This window comes from Coturnix japonica, chromosome 14, assembly GCF_054131305.1.
Source record: "Coturnix japonica strain WE chromosome 14, WE-NBRP24, whole genome shotgun sequence".
Classification (NCBI taxonomy): Eukaryota; Metazoa; Chordata; class Aves; order Galliformes; family Phasianidae; genus Coturnix; species Coturnix japonica.
Window position 1 is genome coordinate 14,109,447 of NC_140676.1, and position 19,836 is coordinate 14,129,282.

At 41.3% G+C, this 19,836-nt stretch overlaps 1 protein-coding gene across 6 annotated transcripts in view; it reads right to left on the bottom strand.

Annotated features, from left to right (window-relative positions):
• The window catches only part of OTUD7A (OTU deubiquitinase 7A), a 106,054-nt gene extending 96,970 nt beyond the window's left edge, over window positions 1–9,084 (bottom strand). For 3 of the 6 annotated variants that reach the window (XM_085515006.1, XM_015872691.3, XM_085515004.1), the window contains exon 1: window positions 9,043–9,084. The gene's annotated coding sequence lies outside the window, so the exon portion shown is untranslated. Of the gene's footprint in view, window positions 1–8,855 lie in introns of all 6 variants that reach the window. The other 3 variants (XM_085515005.1, XM_015872692.3, XM_085515003.1) reach the window with 1 other exon arrangement.
• Window positions 9,085–19,836: the final 10,752 nt, after the last annotated feature.

Below are 19,836 nucleotides of genomic sequence, written 5' to 3' on the forward strand. Positions count from 1 at the left end.
GAACATGCAGAAGCAACACAGAATGAGCACTGCATCTAATTAGCAGCTCCCTGCACCCAGCTATTTCATTAAACAGGTTACAAGCTCTGATGCTCACCAGCTGCTCAGGAATGTAAAAAATTAAAAAGAAAATAAAAACAGCATCTCTTCTGGCAAACTGATGTAGGATGAGCAAACGGGATTTCAAATAGATTCCTTAAAACTATTTACCAGCCCTGTTTATTCTCAAAGTTATGGGAGTATTTTCTTTTCCAATCACATGACAAGGTTCATATGATCGACTAATAGACCATCCCGATGTTTAAAAGGAAAAACAACAAACTGTATGAGAAATCCAAAAAAATTCAGTAGTTTTTTTGACTAGTTCTTTCTGCTTTTTGTCTGTAACTGGCGCATGCCTATAAAACTGAAGATACATTTTCAGTAACCTCTTTCTTTCTTATCAAAACCACTACAAACTCTGTATAAGTATACACATATATAGGCTTTCATACACATATCTACTGTGTTTCACTGGTTTTTGAACTTAGGCTGAAAGATCAAATAAAGGTCATATTTTGCATGAACATCCGTATGGAAAGCTAAGTTCTGCTTTGATGTTTCTAACCTTTATAACAGTAGCAAACTCCATTCCTGCTGCTCCATTTAAAGAAATAAATGACAGACAGCATACAGGGCTCATTATCTCAAGTCGTACACTTAACAGCATGTTCATTTTTTGATGATATGATGATAAAAAAAGATAACCATAACCTACCAAAACTAAAGTTGCACTTATTAGAAATTCTCTCTTTTGGATGTCCAGATTTTACTGTACGAAAGTGAAGCACCTATAAAATTACCTCCTCTTAAGACTATGAAATTTCGTGTGCAATACTGGTAGGGCACAGGACCTAAGGCAATCTATTCATTTTTTAAATCCACCAAATAAATTAGAATTTCATAGACATATCCAACAAAGATATTTTGGTTTGGGGATAAAACAACACCAAGAAATCACATCTGTAAGACAAAACATTGTGTACGATTCCACTTTGCCCCAGTGAATATACTGATATGGCATTGTTTCAAGCATCACCAAGTAGATCTTTTATCCATACACATTAGTCATGACAAGTGTTTTTACAACACCCAGGACTTAACTGAAACCTTTCTGACAGCAAAGGATTTTGTTCATCCAGATGTGAAAAGATTAACAGTAAGGAACTTAAACTTGTTGGCCAGCCACTATTCGTTCACTCCAACTTAGATCTGTGTTTTACTGGCACAGCTTTTCCTTCTGAGGTCACTTCTGCCAAAGTGACCCACAACCCAAAGGTTATTTTCTGGCATTATAACACCATGAAAGGTTTGGAAGAACTGGATATTTTGCTTTCCTAACTTGAAAGCCCCAGGCCTCTTTTTCTCCTGTTCTCAGAGTGTGGTAGCATGACTCTCAAGGCCCACCTATGCACCAAGTAATTTAAGTTATAGTCAGAATCTTTTTCTCCTTCACTGCTAAGCCTCAGATTTGTACTGAAAAATAACCAGCTCACCAGATGCATAAGAACAAAACATTCATGCTGTTCTGTATGTTCATATAACTCCTATAGGACAACTATTGGAGTAAAAACAGCCACTGGACCAATTCTAACCACTGTGACACACAGCATGCAGAGTAAAATTACGTACTCTTCAAACTCATTCCTCACAGAAATAAAGCATCTTTTAGGGAGGGAAAACTTATGAAATTCAAGAGAAGACAGTCTGTGTTTTTCTTCTATGTGTGGCTTTTGACACCTTTCCTCTCATGAGAACACACAGTCCTGTCTATAATGGATAGGAAAGTATTGTATATCAGTTGAGAGACATGTGGAATGAAAGCTAACAAGTAAAGGAACCATTTCTCCCATTTTCACGTGAAGTATATTTTAGGAGACAAAACTGGAAGACAGAAAATTATAATGGCTCCCTCTCAAATTTCATATCAAATAAAGTCAAGATATTATCAGCTACGTACAGTCATCAACTACTGATACTTACAACTGGGATGCTCAAGCATGAATGTTTATTCCCCCGGTAGCACAAAGCCAGTGATTTATATTGCTTTGTTAATTGAGGTCTACACTTCAGTATGCAACAGTCTGTGCTCATAATAACTTATTTCAACTCCCTGATCTGCTCTGGCACTGAGGGAGAGCAACCAAACTACTGATCTTCAGCTGGATGTACATTGCTCAGACTTTCCAGTATGACTGTACCTTGCTTATCTACTGAGATGAGCTTATCATCTTCACGCAGTCTTCCAGGCCTGTACGTAAGCAATACATCATAGCAGCACGGTACATGTGCCTGTAAATCACTGCCTTCAGAAAACACAAGGACAACTTGATTAAAAAATTCCACAGCATGTAGCAAGCAACAAACATTCTGTAGCATGTGCTTATGATCACAGACAATAGCAAGCTCAAACAGACCCAGATCCTATTGTATCTCCTAGTCAAAAGCCCTGAGCTGCAATTCCCAAACTACCACTGTCTGACCCATCCTACTGTACCAATTACACGTATTCTCCCTCTCAAGAGTAAAGAAACTGAGATAAGTACTTGGGGATAGATTCAGCAACAAAAGGAGGGAATCTCCCATTGCAGTCCAGCGAGACAATGTAATTCTGTTTCTTGTTTCAACACCACAGCACTAGGCTTCACGGTGCTACTCTTTCTCATGTACGTATGTACAAACCTCAGAAGAAATTGTGAACAATGAGGAACGAGAAAAATGCAAATTGTGTTGCCAAGGAAGTAATACAGACATCTAGACATGGTTTCTTCAAGAGAACTTCCCTTTTTGAAGGGTGAGAAAGAACTGCAACCTTCACAGAATGTATTCTTCCCAGCCCTCAGCCTGTTCCTCCTTCTTGCAAGAAGTAGGCATCCTTTTACTAATCCTGATCAAATTCTGCTTTGGCCATTTACAGTCTGCCTATTAATCTTTGTATTTCCTGCCCAAAATCATTATAATATCCTTACTATCAGTTTTGCACCTTAATGTAGAGATACAAGCATGATTATAGACATAGAAGAATAAGAAGCAGAAAACCAGTAAAGCATGTCTGGAGCCTTTGAGATGAAGAGAGTTATTTATATGAGTGCAAACAACTTTCCCCAGTTTATTTAAAACTCTGTCTCTAAATATTCATCAATGAAGAGAAAAAAGAAACTCTAGCATAGCATAAATGTAAGAGATCTTCAAATATAAACAGATAGATATGCAAATTTTGTCTATCTGAGGTCCCAGCATATTGCATTCATACAAAGGAGCCTGGAGGAACTAACTGCCTAAGAAACACACAGCTTTTAAAGGACCTGTCATTTCAAGTGTTCCTCACTCACTAAAAGTCATCCACAAAAACAGCCTCAAAAATTCCATCTCCTTCATATGGGTCTTCCAACACAGAAGAGACACTGCATAAAGCCAAATATCAGAGCATCTGATTTCCCCCCACAAGGGTATCATAATAATACATAAAGGGATGTGAGAATAACTTGCAGGACCTCACATCGTTGAGGCACACTGTCATTCCGATGTAGAGCTTCCCCAAAAGGACCTGGCACTTGGATGCCCTTCCATGATTTTGCTTCAAGTCTTGCTTTTACAGTTACTGAAAAGCCAAACATGAAACATTTATAGAAATGACATAAAGCATCTCAGCTGTTACCTCTGAATTCCGAATTTTCTTGTGAACTTTTACCTTGGACATCAACCCTCAGCTGGTAAATGATCGGGCATTCCAGTGTGTACGGTTCATGAAAAACTTACTCCTTTTCAGTGGCAATTTTTTTGGTTGCTTGGTTGGTTTTGTGATCTGGTTGATTTTTTGTTCATGGCAGTTGTTTGTTTTGTTGTGTTTTTGTTTGTCTGTTTTTAACAGCATAAACTTATCAACCTGCATATACTTTATCAGCCTGAATTTATTTAATGTTATCTTCTTGGCCTCCTCAGGAAGACCACTCCATTATGTGTTACTCATATCTTCCCACATGTGATGAATACCATCTACTTGCAACACTTCAGTCTGGATTCTGGTCTCAGGCAGTTATTCTGATTAGAGCACACAAGCTAAGTACAGCATTTGACAGTCTGTGTTTCCTTCCACAGTTTGCTACTCACTACAGTCTGAACCTCACTAATAAGCTGAAGCTCACCACCATCAAGTATCCAACCTCTGAAGTGATCTCACGGCTAACAGTGAATATTCATATTAACACAGGACAAAAGCTCCTTAGCAGTATTTTAAAAGGTCTTAAGACAATATAAGCATTTTCACAGAAACTTAATGAGCATGTACCTAGCAGGACATATTTAGCATCACTTCATGTCACTGCTTCACAATTTCCAATCACATATAAGCACTTGATGCAGTTGCTCACCAGTAACACAGAAATGACTCATTCCAACTAGAAGATAGAACACCTCAAGTCATGGACTGCTTCTGGTACTTTGCCTCATTGCAACAGATCTCAAAAGAGAAGAAACAAGCTGGTCAAGACATTGTCTGGAGTATGTTCTTATTTGCTATTCTCGTATTTAATACAAAGATAGACATTATTAATTGGTAGCAGGATGAGGTTTCCAAACTATGTGTATAATTAAGATGAGGCTGACCATTCACTAACAATTTTCTTAACATGTATGCACCAAAGCAACACACATCTTACATTATTAGAAATTATCTCACTTAAACACTGAGATTTTAGACAGTGTCATATTTTCTCAAGCTGCAGCTCAAAATCAGCACTCACCAGCATTCCCACCTTGCTAAGAAATTCTGAAAGATCCCTAACATTTTGTAGCCTTGGGCATGCATGCACATTTAGTGAGGAAAAAACATTGTCAGAAAAGAAGTACTGAATGAAGTACTGGCCTTCCAGAGTAGTTTCCTATGACTGAAGTGAGATCCAGTTCACAATCTGCATGGTTGGAGGCAGATGAGCTGCTTTACAGTGCCAGGTTCCCCAGTTAAACCTCTGTCATTACAATACCTTGAGGGCTACACAGATGCTGCCTAACAGACACAGCGGTAACCTTTCCTTGCTGAAGGAGCATTTTTGAAGAAAACGATGCTTACAGTACTGCTTAGAAAGTAATTACAGTAGGAAAGCAAACTGACTTAACAATGAAAATCAATACTGCAAGAAAGGCTTCTACTCCAACGCCCTTGTTCTTGAGACTGGGAGTCCATGGAATGACTGAATTGTCAGCCACTCGTGCATTTAGTTATTTAGACAAGACCAGTGCAACCGCAGCCCAGTCTGCTGTAAAACACAGGGGAAAGACATTCATTCGATAATCTGTTAATCAGAAATATAACAGAATTTCATTCCCTCCACGATGCTGAAAAATGCAGAAAAACTTAAGACTTTTTTTCATTCAGACTTCTGAACAGGCAATGATTATTTTACCAGTTTCTATGGCACTATCACCATGGCAGCTAGCCATTTTAATCAAAGGCATTAGAACATACTTCTGATAACATCAGAGCAACAGCTTTGAAATATATTACTTCTCCTGGCCATACGCAGCAGGAACAACTTTGTAAATTTCCTTATGACAGAGGCCACTAATGGCATCAGCAGTCATCACAATTAGAAATGTGACATTTCAAGCATCTAATATTGGAAAAGTTCTCAGTGTTCCTTATTCTAACTCCAGAAACTATACTGGAAATATAATGATTGAAACAGAAGTGAGAACCAAAGTTATCTCACAGGTTGCTCGTTTTCTGCATGGGTTTTTATCTCTTCAATGATCTATACATACCATATACAGACCATCTTCAATGGTCTATACATACCATTACTCGATAGATCCCAAGAAAACAGACAAGTGAAAGAAAACTGCCATAAAATACTGAGTACCTGAAAACACTGACAGATAAAGATAGCTAGAAAGATAGCTAGAGATAAAAAAGAAGCTATTCTCTGCACAGGTTAAATGGTATTGAAACACTGCATACATGACCGAAATTGTGACATGTGTGCCGACATGAAGTTTTAAACATACAATGCAAAATACACAAATTACACTATATTTATCATGAATTATTTGCAGATAAGCTCACTCTTGAAAAGAACATTCAAAACCAAATCAACCCTTGCATTTTTTTGCCTTAAATAACCAGTGCCACAATTCAACATTTTAAAGCAGCTTATTGAACTACAGCACAACATCAGTGGTAGTGATTTTAGGGAGCCTCCTCAGTCTGGAAGACAACAAGAATTCACATTCTTGCATGTAACCTGGAAAGCAGTGAAAATTAGTGATGTACATATACATAAGCTTGTTCAGAAAGCTTACTGCATCTAAAAGCTCAGAGCCAAAGACATTATATATAAAAACAAACTAGCTCTAGTACCAAAATATACTGCAGAAACACTTAAAAAGCAGATGTGAGTACAGTGAGATAGCAAGCAATGCATTTCAGCAGCAGCAACAGTGGGTCAACTCTGCTGGTGCAGATCATTATGAGTGCAGCATGCAAGCACTTGCTCATGGCTGGTAAAAATGCATAGCTAATGGTGGTGACTATGCTGAAAAACAGAATTTAATTGGTGAGAATTTGCACTATCAGACAGTATTGCTGTGCTCTTTGTGTCTGCTGCAGTTTCCACTGAAATAAAAATGACGTTTGAAGGAATACAGAATACGCTGAGCAGACAAAGACTTCATCAGTAAGATCTGAAGTACAGACTGCCTGGTGACAAATAACCTGCAAGTTCTCTTAGTGCTTTCCCACTTCCAACCTCAACTTTCTCTCCAGCAACACACAACCGTGTGGGAATATCTTGACAGTGATTTTCCTCCTCCAAAGGCTACAGGAGTTAAGTGAGTCTTACGGCAATAATGAGGTAAATAACAATATGTGATAACAAGATGATAAGCGTGTTTTTTAAACTCTTATGTGCCTATAATGTTTAACAGAATTTAAAATGCTGGCAAACACCATTTGTTTTCCCCAAATGCAAAAACAGTACCAAAGAACTCATACAATAAACGATATGTTTTCTTGTCATTTACATCACAGTGATTTAAACATAGCTTCATATTACAAATTCTATATCCAGTACTTTGGCCAACAAGCTGCTTTTTTCCTAGCGAGTAACAAGAAAGGCAACAATTAGCTCAATGGTTGTGATGGCAAGATCTGAGTCAGTGTTCACACACCTGCTCACATGTGGCTCTACAAAAATCCTGGCCTAGAGACCCATTCACAGAAAGTCTTCTCACTCCCTGGCCTTTCTGCTGAATCCACCAGCATGAATAAGTGGGACAGCTGCCAAGAAGTGTTAGAGATGCAGAGGTAGGCTTACTAAGCACCTTCCCACCTGCTCATCCTGCACACTTCAAGTCTACAACATAAAGCCAGCATCATCCTTAATTACACTGATAAACCAAAACTAAAGCCCTCTAGCTCTAGGGAGACCATTTAGACAATCCACATCAACAGCCTAAAATGGAGACAGATTCATCCTTGACAGTTATCATACTCATTTTAGTAACAGATTATAAGAAAGCAACATTTTTTCCTACCAATAGCACTTTAATTCCAGAACCTCGAGATCTTTTCCCTTAAATTTGTGCCATAGCAACCTTTTCTGAAGTCAATGTCACCTGTAAGGACTGAGTTAAAATGTGGGCCAAATTTAGCACATTAGTTTCCTTTGAGCTTAAAGCACTCCATTTCATCCTGTACGTGATCTGAGTCGTAAACATTGCGTCCAGCAACGTATTTTCAACCATCCCAAGGCAAAATACTTGCCCCGATCATCACTTTCAAATATTTGTCTGAGACGAAGGTCAAATGGAAAGCATGAAAGGTTTCTTTCTGTTCACATACGCATTTACATCTCTACACTAAAAATGGCAGCACTGTTCTGGCCTGAGGAATTTATTAAAATACAACACTTATACTCGGTCAATTTTGAGGTGCATTTAACAGAAAAGACCATTCCCTCTTGCAGTGTGCAGCGTGTATGCCCACACAGCCACGAGTATCATGTACAACAGGGACCAGGGATGGGAACTTACCGTAACTGAGCTACAGCAAAAGTGGCCCACGATCTTTTTCTTTATTTTCAGCACTGGGTCATGAGGGGCTCCACACCATTGGTGCACACAGACAAGTAACGAGCCCCAGAAAGAGCACAGAACAGACATTTCCCACAACCTCCAGCATAAGCATAGGGGTAGCGAGCTTTTAAATTCAGATTATGTAAGGTCGTGTGCCTCACTGCATTATGTTTTACATGCACATTACCTCTCCCCGCACAGTATCACACCCTATAAACTCCAAACAATCGTTATTTGCACAGATCCCACAGCTCATCCAGAGGCAAAACAAGCACCACGCGCACATCTCACATCTACCTGACTACGGTCGGCTCCCCATTAGTCCTGCCAGGGCTCAGGAAGCACGGGACGGAGGAGGCACCGCCTGCCCACAGCGGCCTCTCGCCCCAGCAGGACCCGAGCAGCCGGCCGAGATGCGGCTCCTTTCGGCAGAGCCGCGAACGCGAAGCCGGGCCGAGAGCCTGCAATGCAGAAGCCCTTCCCGGAGCTCATCAATGAGCCGGGGGAGACGGGGCGGGGGCAGAGCCGGCAGACCTGCCCACATCCCCAGCACGGCGACCCGCAGTCGGGCTGCTCCCGAACGCCGGCTCTGCCCTTTCCCGGCCACGGCCGAGGCTTCGCCCTGCGGCCGCTCCGCACAGCGGGAACTTCTGCGGCAAGGGCAGCCGGCGGCAAGGACACACCGCACCGGGCCGGGCACAGCTGGGCCACCTGCCGCCGGGGGACGAGGGAGAAGCGGCTCTTACCTGCTGCCGCTCCGCCCGCGCGCCCTCGCTACCCGAGCTCCATCTTCCTCTGGCCGGTGTGTGTGTGTGTGTGGGGGGGGGAAGCACCCGGCCGCCTCCGCCGTCCCCCAGCTGCCGCTTTCCGTCACCGCGGTCCCCCCCCAACCCGCCCCGCATTCGGCCCCGGGTGCCGGAACGCCAAACCCACCTCCCGCCTCCGCCGCCTCCTTCCCATGAAGTCACCGGCCGCAGGGGCCCTTTCCGCGGCTGCCCGCAGCGGCCCCGCGAGCCGCCCCGCCCCGCGCCCGCCCCCGCCGCAGCGGCACCGGCCTGGCCGCGGCCCGCAGGCGTCGCGCTCGGCAGCGCCTCGGCCGCCGCCCGCCTCTCCTTGACAGCGGCGGAGGAAGGACGGCGGCAGGACGGGAACCGACACACGGCGGGGAGGGGCGAGCGGCTGCCGAGCCGGGAAACGAGGGAGAAGGAAAGAGCGAGGTGCTGCCTCCTGCCCGTCCTGTCCCTGGGCATCCTCACACTGCATCTTGCCCTCTGCAAAGAGGCTGTGCTAGTCTAGCTACTGCTTTTCGCATGCCTTTCATTGTGATAACTTAGCATTATTATTTGCTCAAGGGATAGCAGTAGGGTTTACATCAGCCCGCAGCAACTTCTCAGGTACCAGCTATTCCAGCTACTCGATGGACACAGGTGTAGTCTCAGTTAAAACCTCCCCTGCACCAAAGCAGTCTTTCACTTCCACCATCATATAAAAGGTAACTGTTAGGGATGTGCCTCTGGACACACCTGAGTGTTGCCCTTTTTCACTTCCAATCACTTAGAAAAACAGAAGCCTGTAAGATCATGGCCTTGGGCAAAACATGCAGCACAGAAGGGAAAACCACAGGTACAGGAGTCTCTGTCAAGAGAAACCTCCTCCTTTAGAAACAGAATTTCCAACTGAAATTGGCCTGCTACAGATGACAAACAATCAGATACAGCAGCACTAAATCTTCAAGAGGTCACAAGAAGGAAATAAAGTACACTATTATAAAGCTTTTGCACCGACACAGCACATCCAGGGAAATACAGTTGGTGATGCATCTGAGGACAGTTTTGTAGATACGAATTTTCAATGACATTAGATGGTTAGGGAAGAAAACTAGGTCAGTCACTTGAATTCCAGCTCTACTAGAATCTCAGCATCAGTTTGGAATATTGTCAAACTACCCTCAAAGAAATCTCACCTCATTTCCTTTTGCAGCTGAGGAGGAAGACATCAATGAAGAAGCTGCCAGCTGTTCCTTAGCCCTTTGCTGTGCATGCAGTGAGCGAGGAGCTTTCATCATACAGCCTATGACTAATCAAAAAACCCACAAAAGTTCTGTGCAGTACTATCTTCCGTCAGCATTAAGTGAACTTATTCTTCTCCTTACAGGAGTTAAGTTCATTACTGAGGACTCTGAGCTGAGTTCTCGGCTATGATCTCAATTTCCTTCCAAAAGCAAAACAGCCACAAGCAGAACCGCTTCTTGTTTTCTTCACCAATGCAAAGACCAGCATTCTTTAAGTGCAGTAAGCAAAGATAAATTGTGATATACGTGAATAGCAGACTCATAAAGAATCACAAGTGCAGGAAAAGATACTTCTGTCTTTTGCCCTTGATGTGACTGCATATGGACTGTACTACTGATAATTCCTAAATAATCATAGTTCTATACAAAGATAGATCATATGTGTTCAAATACCTGCTTTGGTAGAGCTTTGTCTTGAGCTTGTCACAACTCTATTTGTGAACACTTGAAAATACCCTCAGCCAACTATTCCAGGGCTGCCTGGACTGAAGATATTTATTTTTGAAGTCAGAGAATACACAGAGGTGCAGAACTCCAAGATCTGAAGGCTCTGAGTTGGCCAAGTGGTAACACACAGTTGGAGATTCATTGAGATAACTGCTTGGGAAAAGTGGTTGCTCCTCTCTCTCTCTTCCAGGCAAAGCCAAGTATAATCATAGCAAAGGTCTGAAGGGCTTCGCTTGCTCTCAGCAAAAAAGGTGCCTAGAGACACTCAGGGAGAAGCCTTCCTATTGATAGTTTCCTTGTTCTTCACCTTTTCTTACCACTAGCAAAATTTTTTCTCATGACCTTACAGTGGGAAGACATGCTTTTAACAGTCAAATTCCCAGACAATGCATGAAAATGCAGAAAGACTGGATCTCAGTGTTGTGTTAACATACTTTGGGAGAATTATGCTCACACTTAACAGGAATGGCGGTATCACCACCAGCAGCAGCCTCGATGGATTTAAAAACCAAAATTATTTAATGCACAAAGATACAATCAATAAATACTGTCATCTATCTGAAAATCTTCCTCCTCTCTGAACTAGAAAGTAGGCATGCGGTGGTCTACAAGGACCAGCAACTCATTCAGAGGTTTTAGATTTCCTTTTAGAGAAAGCAAACATGCCTACGAATGACATTTCCTGCAAGATCTACTGCATTATTTCTGTGACCACACATGGATGCAGGGTGGAATAAATAAATAAATAAATAAAGGTATCCTCACAACTTTTGTTCTACACAATTCATTGGTTCCGGCAGCTGAGTGGCTGTCAGCATAACAAGACTCTGGAAGTAGATGGGGCAGGCAGGTTCCCGTCATGGTGAAAGCGATCTGACTTCTCTCTGTCTGTTCACATAAAGCACTGCTACTGCGTTGTCTCTCATCAGCCATCTTGCATTGCTGTGGGTCAGTGGCAGAACTGATCACAAAATATGCAGATTTCTTTGAGCTCAAAAATATCTTGGTACGGTAAAACTCATTCCTTGAGCACCACTAAACCAAAATACAGCTTTGTGTGTTCTCCTGCCTTCCAAGGACAGTATCCTCTTGTTTTTGCAGGTAGGTAAAACTAGAAGAACATCTCTGCGAGTGTGGTGAAAATTTTTCTGCTCAATTAAAATTTTGTCAATTAAAACTGACAAAAAAGTTCTTGTTAATAAATAAAAGGTGGAAAGAAAGAAGGCTGGCTCCTCACTTTCTGTTTTGTGTAGGGAGAGAAGACAAACCAGCAGGCCAAAGAGTCTGCCTCCCACAAAACGCATATATACACTGAAGGGAGATAACAAACTTACTAATATTTAAAGAGAACAAAGAAACTTTTGTACCCCAACTGAGCGAAGTCTCTTCTGCTCTTCAAACAAATTAACAGCATTCCTAATAGTGCATTCTTTTAAAAAATTATCTAAAGAAAGCATGATGAAATAGTAATTGAATAAGCATCCTACAGCATGCTTTCAAGTCCAACACTTTGGGCTGTTATACTCAGGGAACTATGAGGAGAAACATACATCATAAATACAGATCTTCAAAGCGTGTGCTGCTAAAACAGATATATGGACACGGACACGAGGTCCATGCGCCCTCAGAAACAGCACTGAACCTTCCTCACAACGTACTAAAATTAGACACTTGGCTAAATAAAGACAGGTAAGAGCAAGAGCACTACGGCTGGGTTAGTTCCATCTTCTAGGCAGAAAACAAATTCTGTGAGAGCTGAACGTTCAAAAATAAATACACTATTAAGTATAATTGCAGGCACCAAAAGAGATAAATAATAATTTCTCTTGATGTTATCACTCTGCTACGGTAAGCTTATAGTCATAGTATATACAAGCCTGACAGTCAAAAACATATGGTTTGAAGTATATTTAAATCACCACTAAGAGTTTCACTGCAGCATGTGCAGACATACCTAAAATAGCCTTAATCTGGCTAACACAGGTAGTCATGCTGGATCAGCAATATCCACACAAAGTTACTTAAATGCTATGCTTCTGAGGACCCACAAAACTCAGAAAGCTCATTTTGCTAGTTGAGTTCTCTTACCTTGCTTTGTTCCCTACTTCAAGGCACAGTGGTTTCATCTTGGCTGCATATCTACAGGTCTCAAAACGCAGAAAGTCTAATAGAGAAGTAGAGATGCTTGTTTCCCCTTGTAAGATATAGCTGAACGAGTCTCTAGGATGCTTTTTCTCAGCAGGGCTTCTTTATAGTGCAGCATTTCGGTTCTCACAGCACTGCAAAAGTAACAGCAACCATATGTATACAGATTGTACCCCACAGAGCCTTGTGATTCTCATTTCTATAAATGCAGCGATAGCACAGAGGTTAAATAATTTGAAGAGAGAGATTCATTACCAGCCTGTGGAAAGACAACACAGAACTTAATTGCAGGCCTGCCCCTCATTCCTATGAACTTTTTACACAAAAGCCTCGAAACATAAACACTAAATGTATGCTTGTAAATACCATTAACTACTTCAAGCGTTTCAGGCAGTTGAAGTAAAGGCAATGACTCAAATGCAGTATCATGACCTCTAATATACTTTGCTGGTACTAACAGACCAAAAGATCTCTGTCAGAGTTAGTGCAGTCTGCCTGGAGTTTTAAAAATAAGCTTTAAAAAACCAACCTTTTGGAGGGATTCCTATCAGCCACACAGGCCCTCTCAAGTCCCTCTTCTCTGCTACCATCTCTCACATTTCTGCCTTCCTATGGCACAAAGGCATATTTATGAAGAGTATGCAACACACCTGGTAGCCATATACAATGTATACTATTCCCTTCAGTTTTATCCTCCTGAATTTCAGTTCTGCCATGACTTGGATGCGATGATCCTTGTGGGTCCCTTCCAATGGAGGAAAAATACCTTTTGATTATTTCATTTGGACAAAATAATTTGGACAAAATCTATTATCCATGGAAAAAGATACCCTCAAAGGCCTACCAAAATCTTCTTTTATTCTAGATGTAAGTGGAGGGTTATAATAAATAAATAAAACCACACACAGAGGCTAGTCGAAAAGGCACAAAGGACAAACCGGAGTTGTGAATACCCTGGAAGATTTAATCCAAATTTCAAAGAGGATAAAAGCACTTATTTATTTTTTAAAATGTTATTGAATAATTGTAGTTAGTAGCACTTAAAATTACAGTTCCTGTGAGTTGCTGCTGCTTCTCCCATCTTCTCTCCCTGATATAGATCAAATAATCAGCACCTTCACTACTGAATTCCATGAACCACATTCACTGGAGACCAGGTCAGAACAGTGGGGCAGAGGGAAGGAAGTCATTCTTGTCACCTCCTCCTCATCTCTGACATTGGGACCCAGAAGAGATTATTGGTTTGGTAGCTAATTTGGTTTTAAAAGTTGTTCTTATTATTAGATGCCATTGAAATCTGCAATGTTTCTTGCCAGTCAACTGATATCATTAATTGTTAACTCTGGAAATATCTTCTCAACAAGAACATATTTTTCTACTAAGTCAGCTGGGAAGTTTATTTCTTCTGTCGTTACATCAGATTATTATTTTACAGTTACAGACAGATTGCTATCAGCCTTTAGAGGCTTCAAAAATAATACAATATGGTTCCTAGCACTTCCAAGCAGGCTGAGAAATGCCACCCACACTATTAGCAACACTTTTTTTTTTTTTTAAACACAGAAAGCAAGATTGTTTCTCCAGGTGTTATGGAGTTAATCCTACAGTAAAGAACTGGCACAGATCGGACTCAGTAATGCACTACGCCATGAAACTTCTGCACTAAAATTTACCGAAAATCTCCAGTGCCGTTACTGCTTAATGGAGAGAAATACGATCACTTCAGACATTTCTCAGGCTATCTGATAGAGGGCACTTTATTAGCATGTTTCTACAGCTGTACTTAACAACATGCTCTTATTACTAACAAGAGTAGGCATTACAGAATACTGCAATGCTATACCCTATGGGTGACGAGCCTAGACCTATAACCATAAAGTCTCACTGAGACAGCTGCACATGCTCTATGACTCTCCACTGCACTGTACTGTAAAGACAAGGAAAATATTCCACTTCTAAACCACTCTGATGGCATGCACAGGGAGGGCCTGGAAGTTGTTAGCATCAGACAAAGGTGATGTGATTTTCTAATTAAAAAAAGACTGATCAGTTTGAACTGCTAAAGAATCAGCAGCATTATACCTGAGGGACACAGTAAGAGTTCTTGACTTATAAATAATAAGGATTCCAAGAAGGAAGGGTCGTTGCTTTTTTATTTTTTTTATTTTTTTTCCCCACCCTAATTCATAGAATCACAGAATGGCCTGGCTGGCAAAGGCCCACAGTGCTCATCCAGTTTCAACCCCCTGCTATGTGCAGCATCGCCAACCACCAGACCAGGTGCCCAGAGCCACATCCAGCCTGGCCTTGAATGCATCCAGAGGTGGGGCATCCACAGCCTCCCTGGGCAGTGACCATGCTCTTCACTGCCATCTGAAGAGCTGTCAGATCAGCTAAGTAAATGTATTAAAATTTAAAAACAAGCCAAGGTTAACTTTCCTATTAGTGCGTTCTCAATGAACAGAGCAGAGTCTTAGAGTGTAAAATCTGGGACTTATGCAAGAAGATAACTGCTTATGTGCAATGAAATGAGCACTCAAAACAGCCAATCCAGGACAAGAGCATTAATCTAGCAGTAAGTTACCCAAGTTTTCTTTAAGAGAAACACTTCTGCATCACCATTATTGCTATGAGACATGGGGTTTGTTCATTTCCCCAATGAACCAACAGAAGTGAGAGAATACCTGCCTGCATTGCTGGTTTCTGCTGAGCTGCAACCTGCTAACACACATTTTTAGGCAAAGGCACAAAACTACTGTTCCAAAAACCATAGAACTGATTACTGGACTGGTGACATTACAATTGTTTTGAAAAGAAACACTAAAAGTAGAAAACTACTTTTAATAATTGAAAGCCTCTACAAAGTCATTAAAATTAGATATGAGCCACACATTCTGCTCAGTTTGCAGAAACCGTGAGAAATCAAGTAAAACATTAATGCACCTCAAAGGTTGTAGTGATGTCAAACATTTTACTACTGAAAATAAGGTAAATTTTCTTCTGTATTGCTGTGTTCAGCTTGAGCATGCTTACAAATAAAGGTGGCAGGAACCAAAGAAATTCAGAAACCTGTACAGGTATGGGAAGATGAGAGACACTACATGACACGCTGCTGGGGAGAAAGTAGTTGTGAGCTTCTGTTATCCCCTCATTGGAAACTTAAAGGAAGATGCCATAAATAGTGAACTCCAATCGCTAGAATTATGACACTTCCCCTCTCAGTGCATTAACTGCCACTGAACTGGAAACAAACCAGCTCCTGAACATGGCTGTAAGAGTGACTTCTTGGTCCATAGACTGCTTCAGGCTTGAGACAGGAATTATACAATGGTCACGCTGAATTAGCAGTTGTCATAGGGATGTTGGAGACCATTATTCCCTGTGTGCACATGCAACTCTTACTAGTGTTAATGGGGTTACCAAACGCATTGAAAGGAAAGCTGGCCCCATTATGTGAACATTGTTGGAAAGATTAACTGATTTTTCATGCTAGATGGATGGAATGGAAATTTTCAACACTGATTCATTGAAGAGTATAGGAGCACATACTGCTATGAAATGAATTTGTGGCACAGAAGGGGACTGAAAGCTTCCCTTTTGAAACATGAGGCTGCAAAGATCAATCTCATACCCCAGGACTCCTCACCTTCAGTGTCTGGAAAAACTACAGGTCTGCAAATGAGGATATCTGGACCTGATCCAGGTTTCTGCTGTGGATGTGAGCATGATTAACAACGCAACTTAATCTCTCTAGGAACATTTATATAACATAATACAGGAGCCACCTACAAAAGGTGACCAAATTGTAAGCCCGCATTCCCCATACAGTCAATAAAGCCTTTAGAAGCCACACAAACCTTGTTTTACCACACTCCACTGAATATTTAAGTAGCCTGGTCTGCTGCTGGAGATGCTTAGAGATAAATGTTTTCATTTCCATAAGCACTGAAGTATGAACTGTCTTTTGAAATCCACTGGTGGAAAAAACACTAAATACCAAATGAAACATACAAACAAACAAGGAAACACCAGACTTTTGAGTAACAGCAAAACAGAGTTTCAAGCCTACATAGGGCCACCCTTCATGGTGAATTAAACTGGAAATTATCTGCAGAGATTTCCCACCCTGAGTTTTTGTAGCAAAGATTGATTCTGAGATACAAAGGCATTGAAAGAGAACTTAAACCCAGGCTTCAAAAACTAAGAATCTGCATGCGAATTATTCTGCACATATGCAGATTTTACTGTAAGATTTCAGGTAGATGAGTGAATTATTAAAGGTTGCAAATTAACCATCCTGAAAACCCAAACACATTCAACTCAGACTAGATACTGAGACTACATAATCTTCTTTCTCCATATCACAGCTTGAGGAACCTCTGCAGGCAATGGCTGAGACATAACCACACAGCTATTAGCACCCTGACTGCAACCAGTGATTTGCATTTGTAAAATCAAAATCAGAGCATAGTCTGGGAACAAACAAAAAAATAAAAAACAGTAAAAACAGATCCTACTTTCAATATTAAACTTACTGACACACAAGAGACCAGGCATTATTTGACAGTTTACCTGTGTTGGACCAACAGTCTGTGTATAGACATAATTCTAGTCAAATCCGGCAACTGGAGAAAGTTTGACTGTTAAATCTTGTTATCAAACATGCAGCATTCTATCATCACACAGACCTGAAATAGCCCCAAAATCCAAGAATTACCACTCAAAGGTCTACCAAAGAACCTGAGAAGTTTATAATCTCCCCGCTGCTCAGACAGCAGCAGACCTAACACTTGGCAGAGCAAACTGAGATGTTTTGGATGTTTTAGCTTGTCTTTTCATTCAGTTAGAGTTTACTGTAAGACACACTGCTCCGGTCCAAATTTATGCCCAATTCCCTCCCACACAAACAACAAAAAATAAAAGTTATCACTGATACAGCTTCTGGACAAACATTATATTAATAAATAAATAAAACACCAAAAAGGCCACAAACAAATGAAAAATAAATAAACAAGCAAACAAATAACACAGAAACCAACCCCAAGTTCCTCACTCCTAAGGGGCAGTGAACACACCAGTATTTAGCTTCTGATACCTCCCTGATTATATTTTTACACTTCATCAAGCAATACCTTCCACTTTGACTCAGCACAAGGCTATTGCACTGAAGAGGATAAGAGAATTTAAGGACAGAAACAGCAAGCAGGAAGTCCCTTACAGTAGAGGCAAGCAAAATAGCACTGACATACCTCAAAACCCAAAATAATAGGATGTGTTTAATACTGATTTTTGTTGCAGGGTTTACTCAAGGCTGAAAAATGAGCTACTCATCTCTCCAGTTCTCTGCCCGAGTTCATAACAGGGGCAGTATGTGGGAAAATCCTTAGTTTTACTTCTCTCACATTTCTCAGTTCTTAATCCTTTCTCCTCCATTAGGTACAGGCTAGATGCTGAGTCAAGGTACCCCAGAGGAAATCGGAACTGAAGATTCTGCACCATGGGCTGCATACTCTGTCAGATTTGTTTCTCACACTGCCCTATACAGTATAATATTGTTGCTCCATGATGCTGGATTTGAAAGTTAAATGTCCTCATTGGGCGGCACCCAACATTTTCTATTTTTCACACTGAATTATATAATCTAAAATCAAACAAGAGTAAGCCATTAAGCCAGCTTGCTCCATCAACATCTATGGTGCACACAGTCCCAGTGCTCTGCTCTATGCAGTGTGATCAGACATGTCACCTTCAGCCTACACTGGAAGCAAGCCAGAAGTAGTTTCGTTTGCCCACTCCACTGTTTTCTCCAATCCACAATAATGTATGAAAATGTCTCATTTTCACCAGTTGTATTAGGGAGGTATTACTGTCAGCAAACACTAAACATTTCACATTATGAATGTATTATTTTGGCTGGCCCTGATTTTTCATGTGCCAACAGTTCCCCTGCCACACAGCAGCCTGCTGGCTATCCTGTTAACTCAGCACAAAACACGCTGTAAAGCTCAGCTCTGCCACGTGGACCAGCATTATCGCATGCTCTCTGTCTGAGATGGTTGCAATTCTGAGCACACTACAGGTCAGTGAGGCTATGGTTATGTATCACAGTTGTACTGGGGTCACACTTCACCTTCCACACAAACTCAGATTTCTAAAGTGACTCCATGAAAGGTAACTTGTTTAAAAGCTTTCACCCCAGACCCTGTAATTCTATTGCCTTACAGTTTCTCACAAGATGCTGTCACTAAATCCCAGGGCACAGATGACACACGGACACAGCACTGTGCATTTATTCCAAACCTATCACTGTCATGTACACAGACCTGGAGATGTAGGTCACAGCTGTCCGCTGGGACACCATTACTTTCCCAGATCTTTATTCTGCTACAGTTACCACACAGAACACTAGAAGGAAATTAACTTTCTGTGTAGTTTGCCTTTTCTGAGCTTGGATTTTCTGCTTCTAGGATTGCAGCCCTTACTCCTCTGAGAATTATTACCTCATTGTTCATAACCTGGAGAGCATGAAACACCTGGCACAGGAGAAACATTCAAGCACCCTGTACACAATATTCTAATACAACGGGTCAGAGGCACCCTTTCACCTTAATGCTACATAAAGGAAAATAAAGCAGTTGTAAACCCTACATCATAACATATTTTTTTTGCATCAGTGGGAAGCCTGCAGGAAGACTGCTGTCAAGTGCAGTCAATACTTACCACTGTCTTTAAGTTTTCTCTTCAAACCAGCATCCTTTCTTTCCCTGCACTCAGCAAAAACATCATGAACGAGAATTTAAGCCTGTCTTACAAGAAAAAGTAAATTATAAATTATACCATTATCTATTTCTCACCAAAATCTACAGAAAGCACTCCAGCGGCCTTAGGGACTGAGAAACTGGACTTCCAGTAACAGGTTCTTTTCTCACTTTGCTCCAAAGTGTTTTAAACGTCCTAGTTAAATGTGTGTAAGTGCCATAAGGTCTGCCCCTTTCACTAGTGCCCCCCATGGGAAGAAAGAAATCACCACCATCAAGTTCTGCAGAAGGCATTAAAGCAACCTG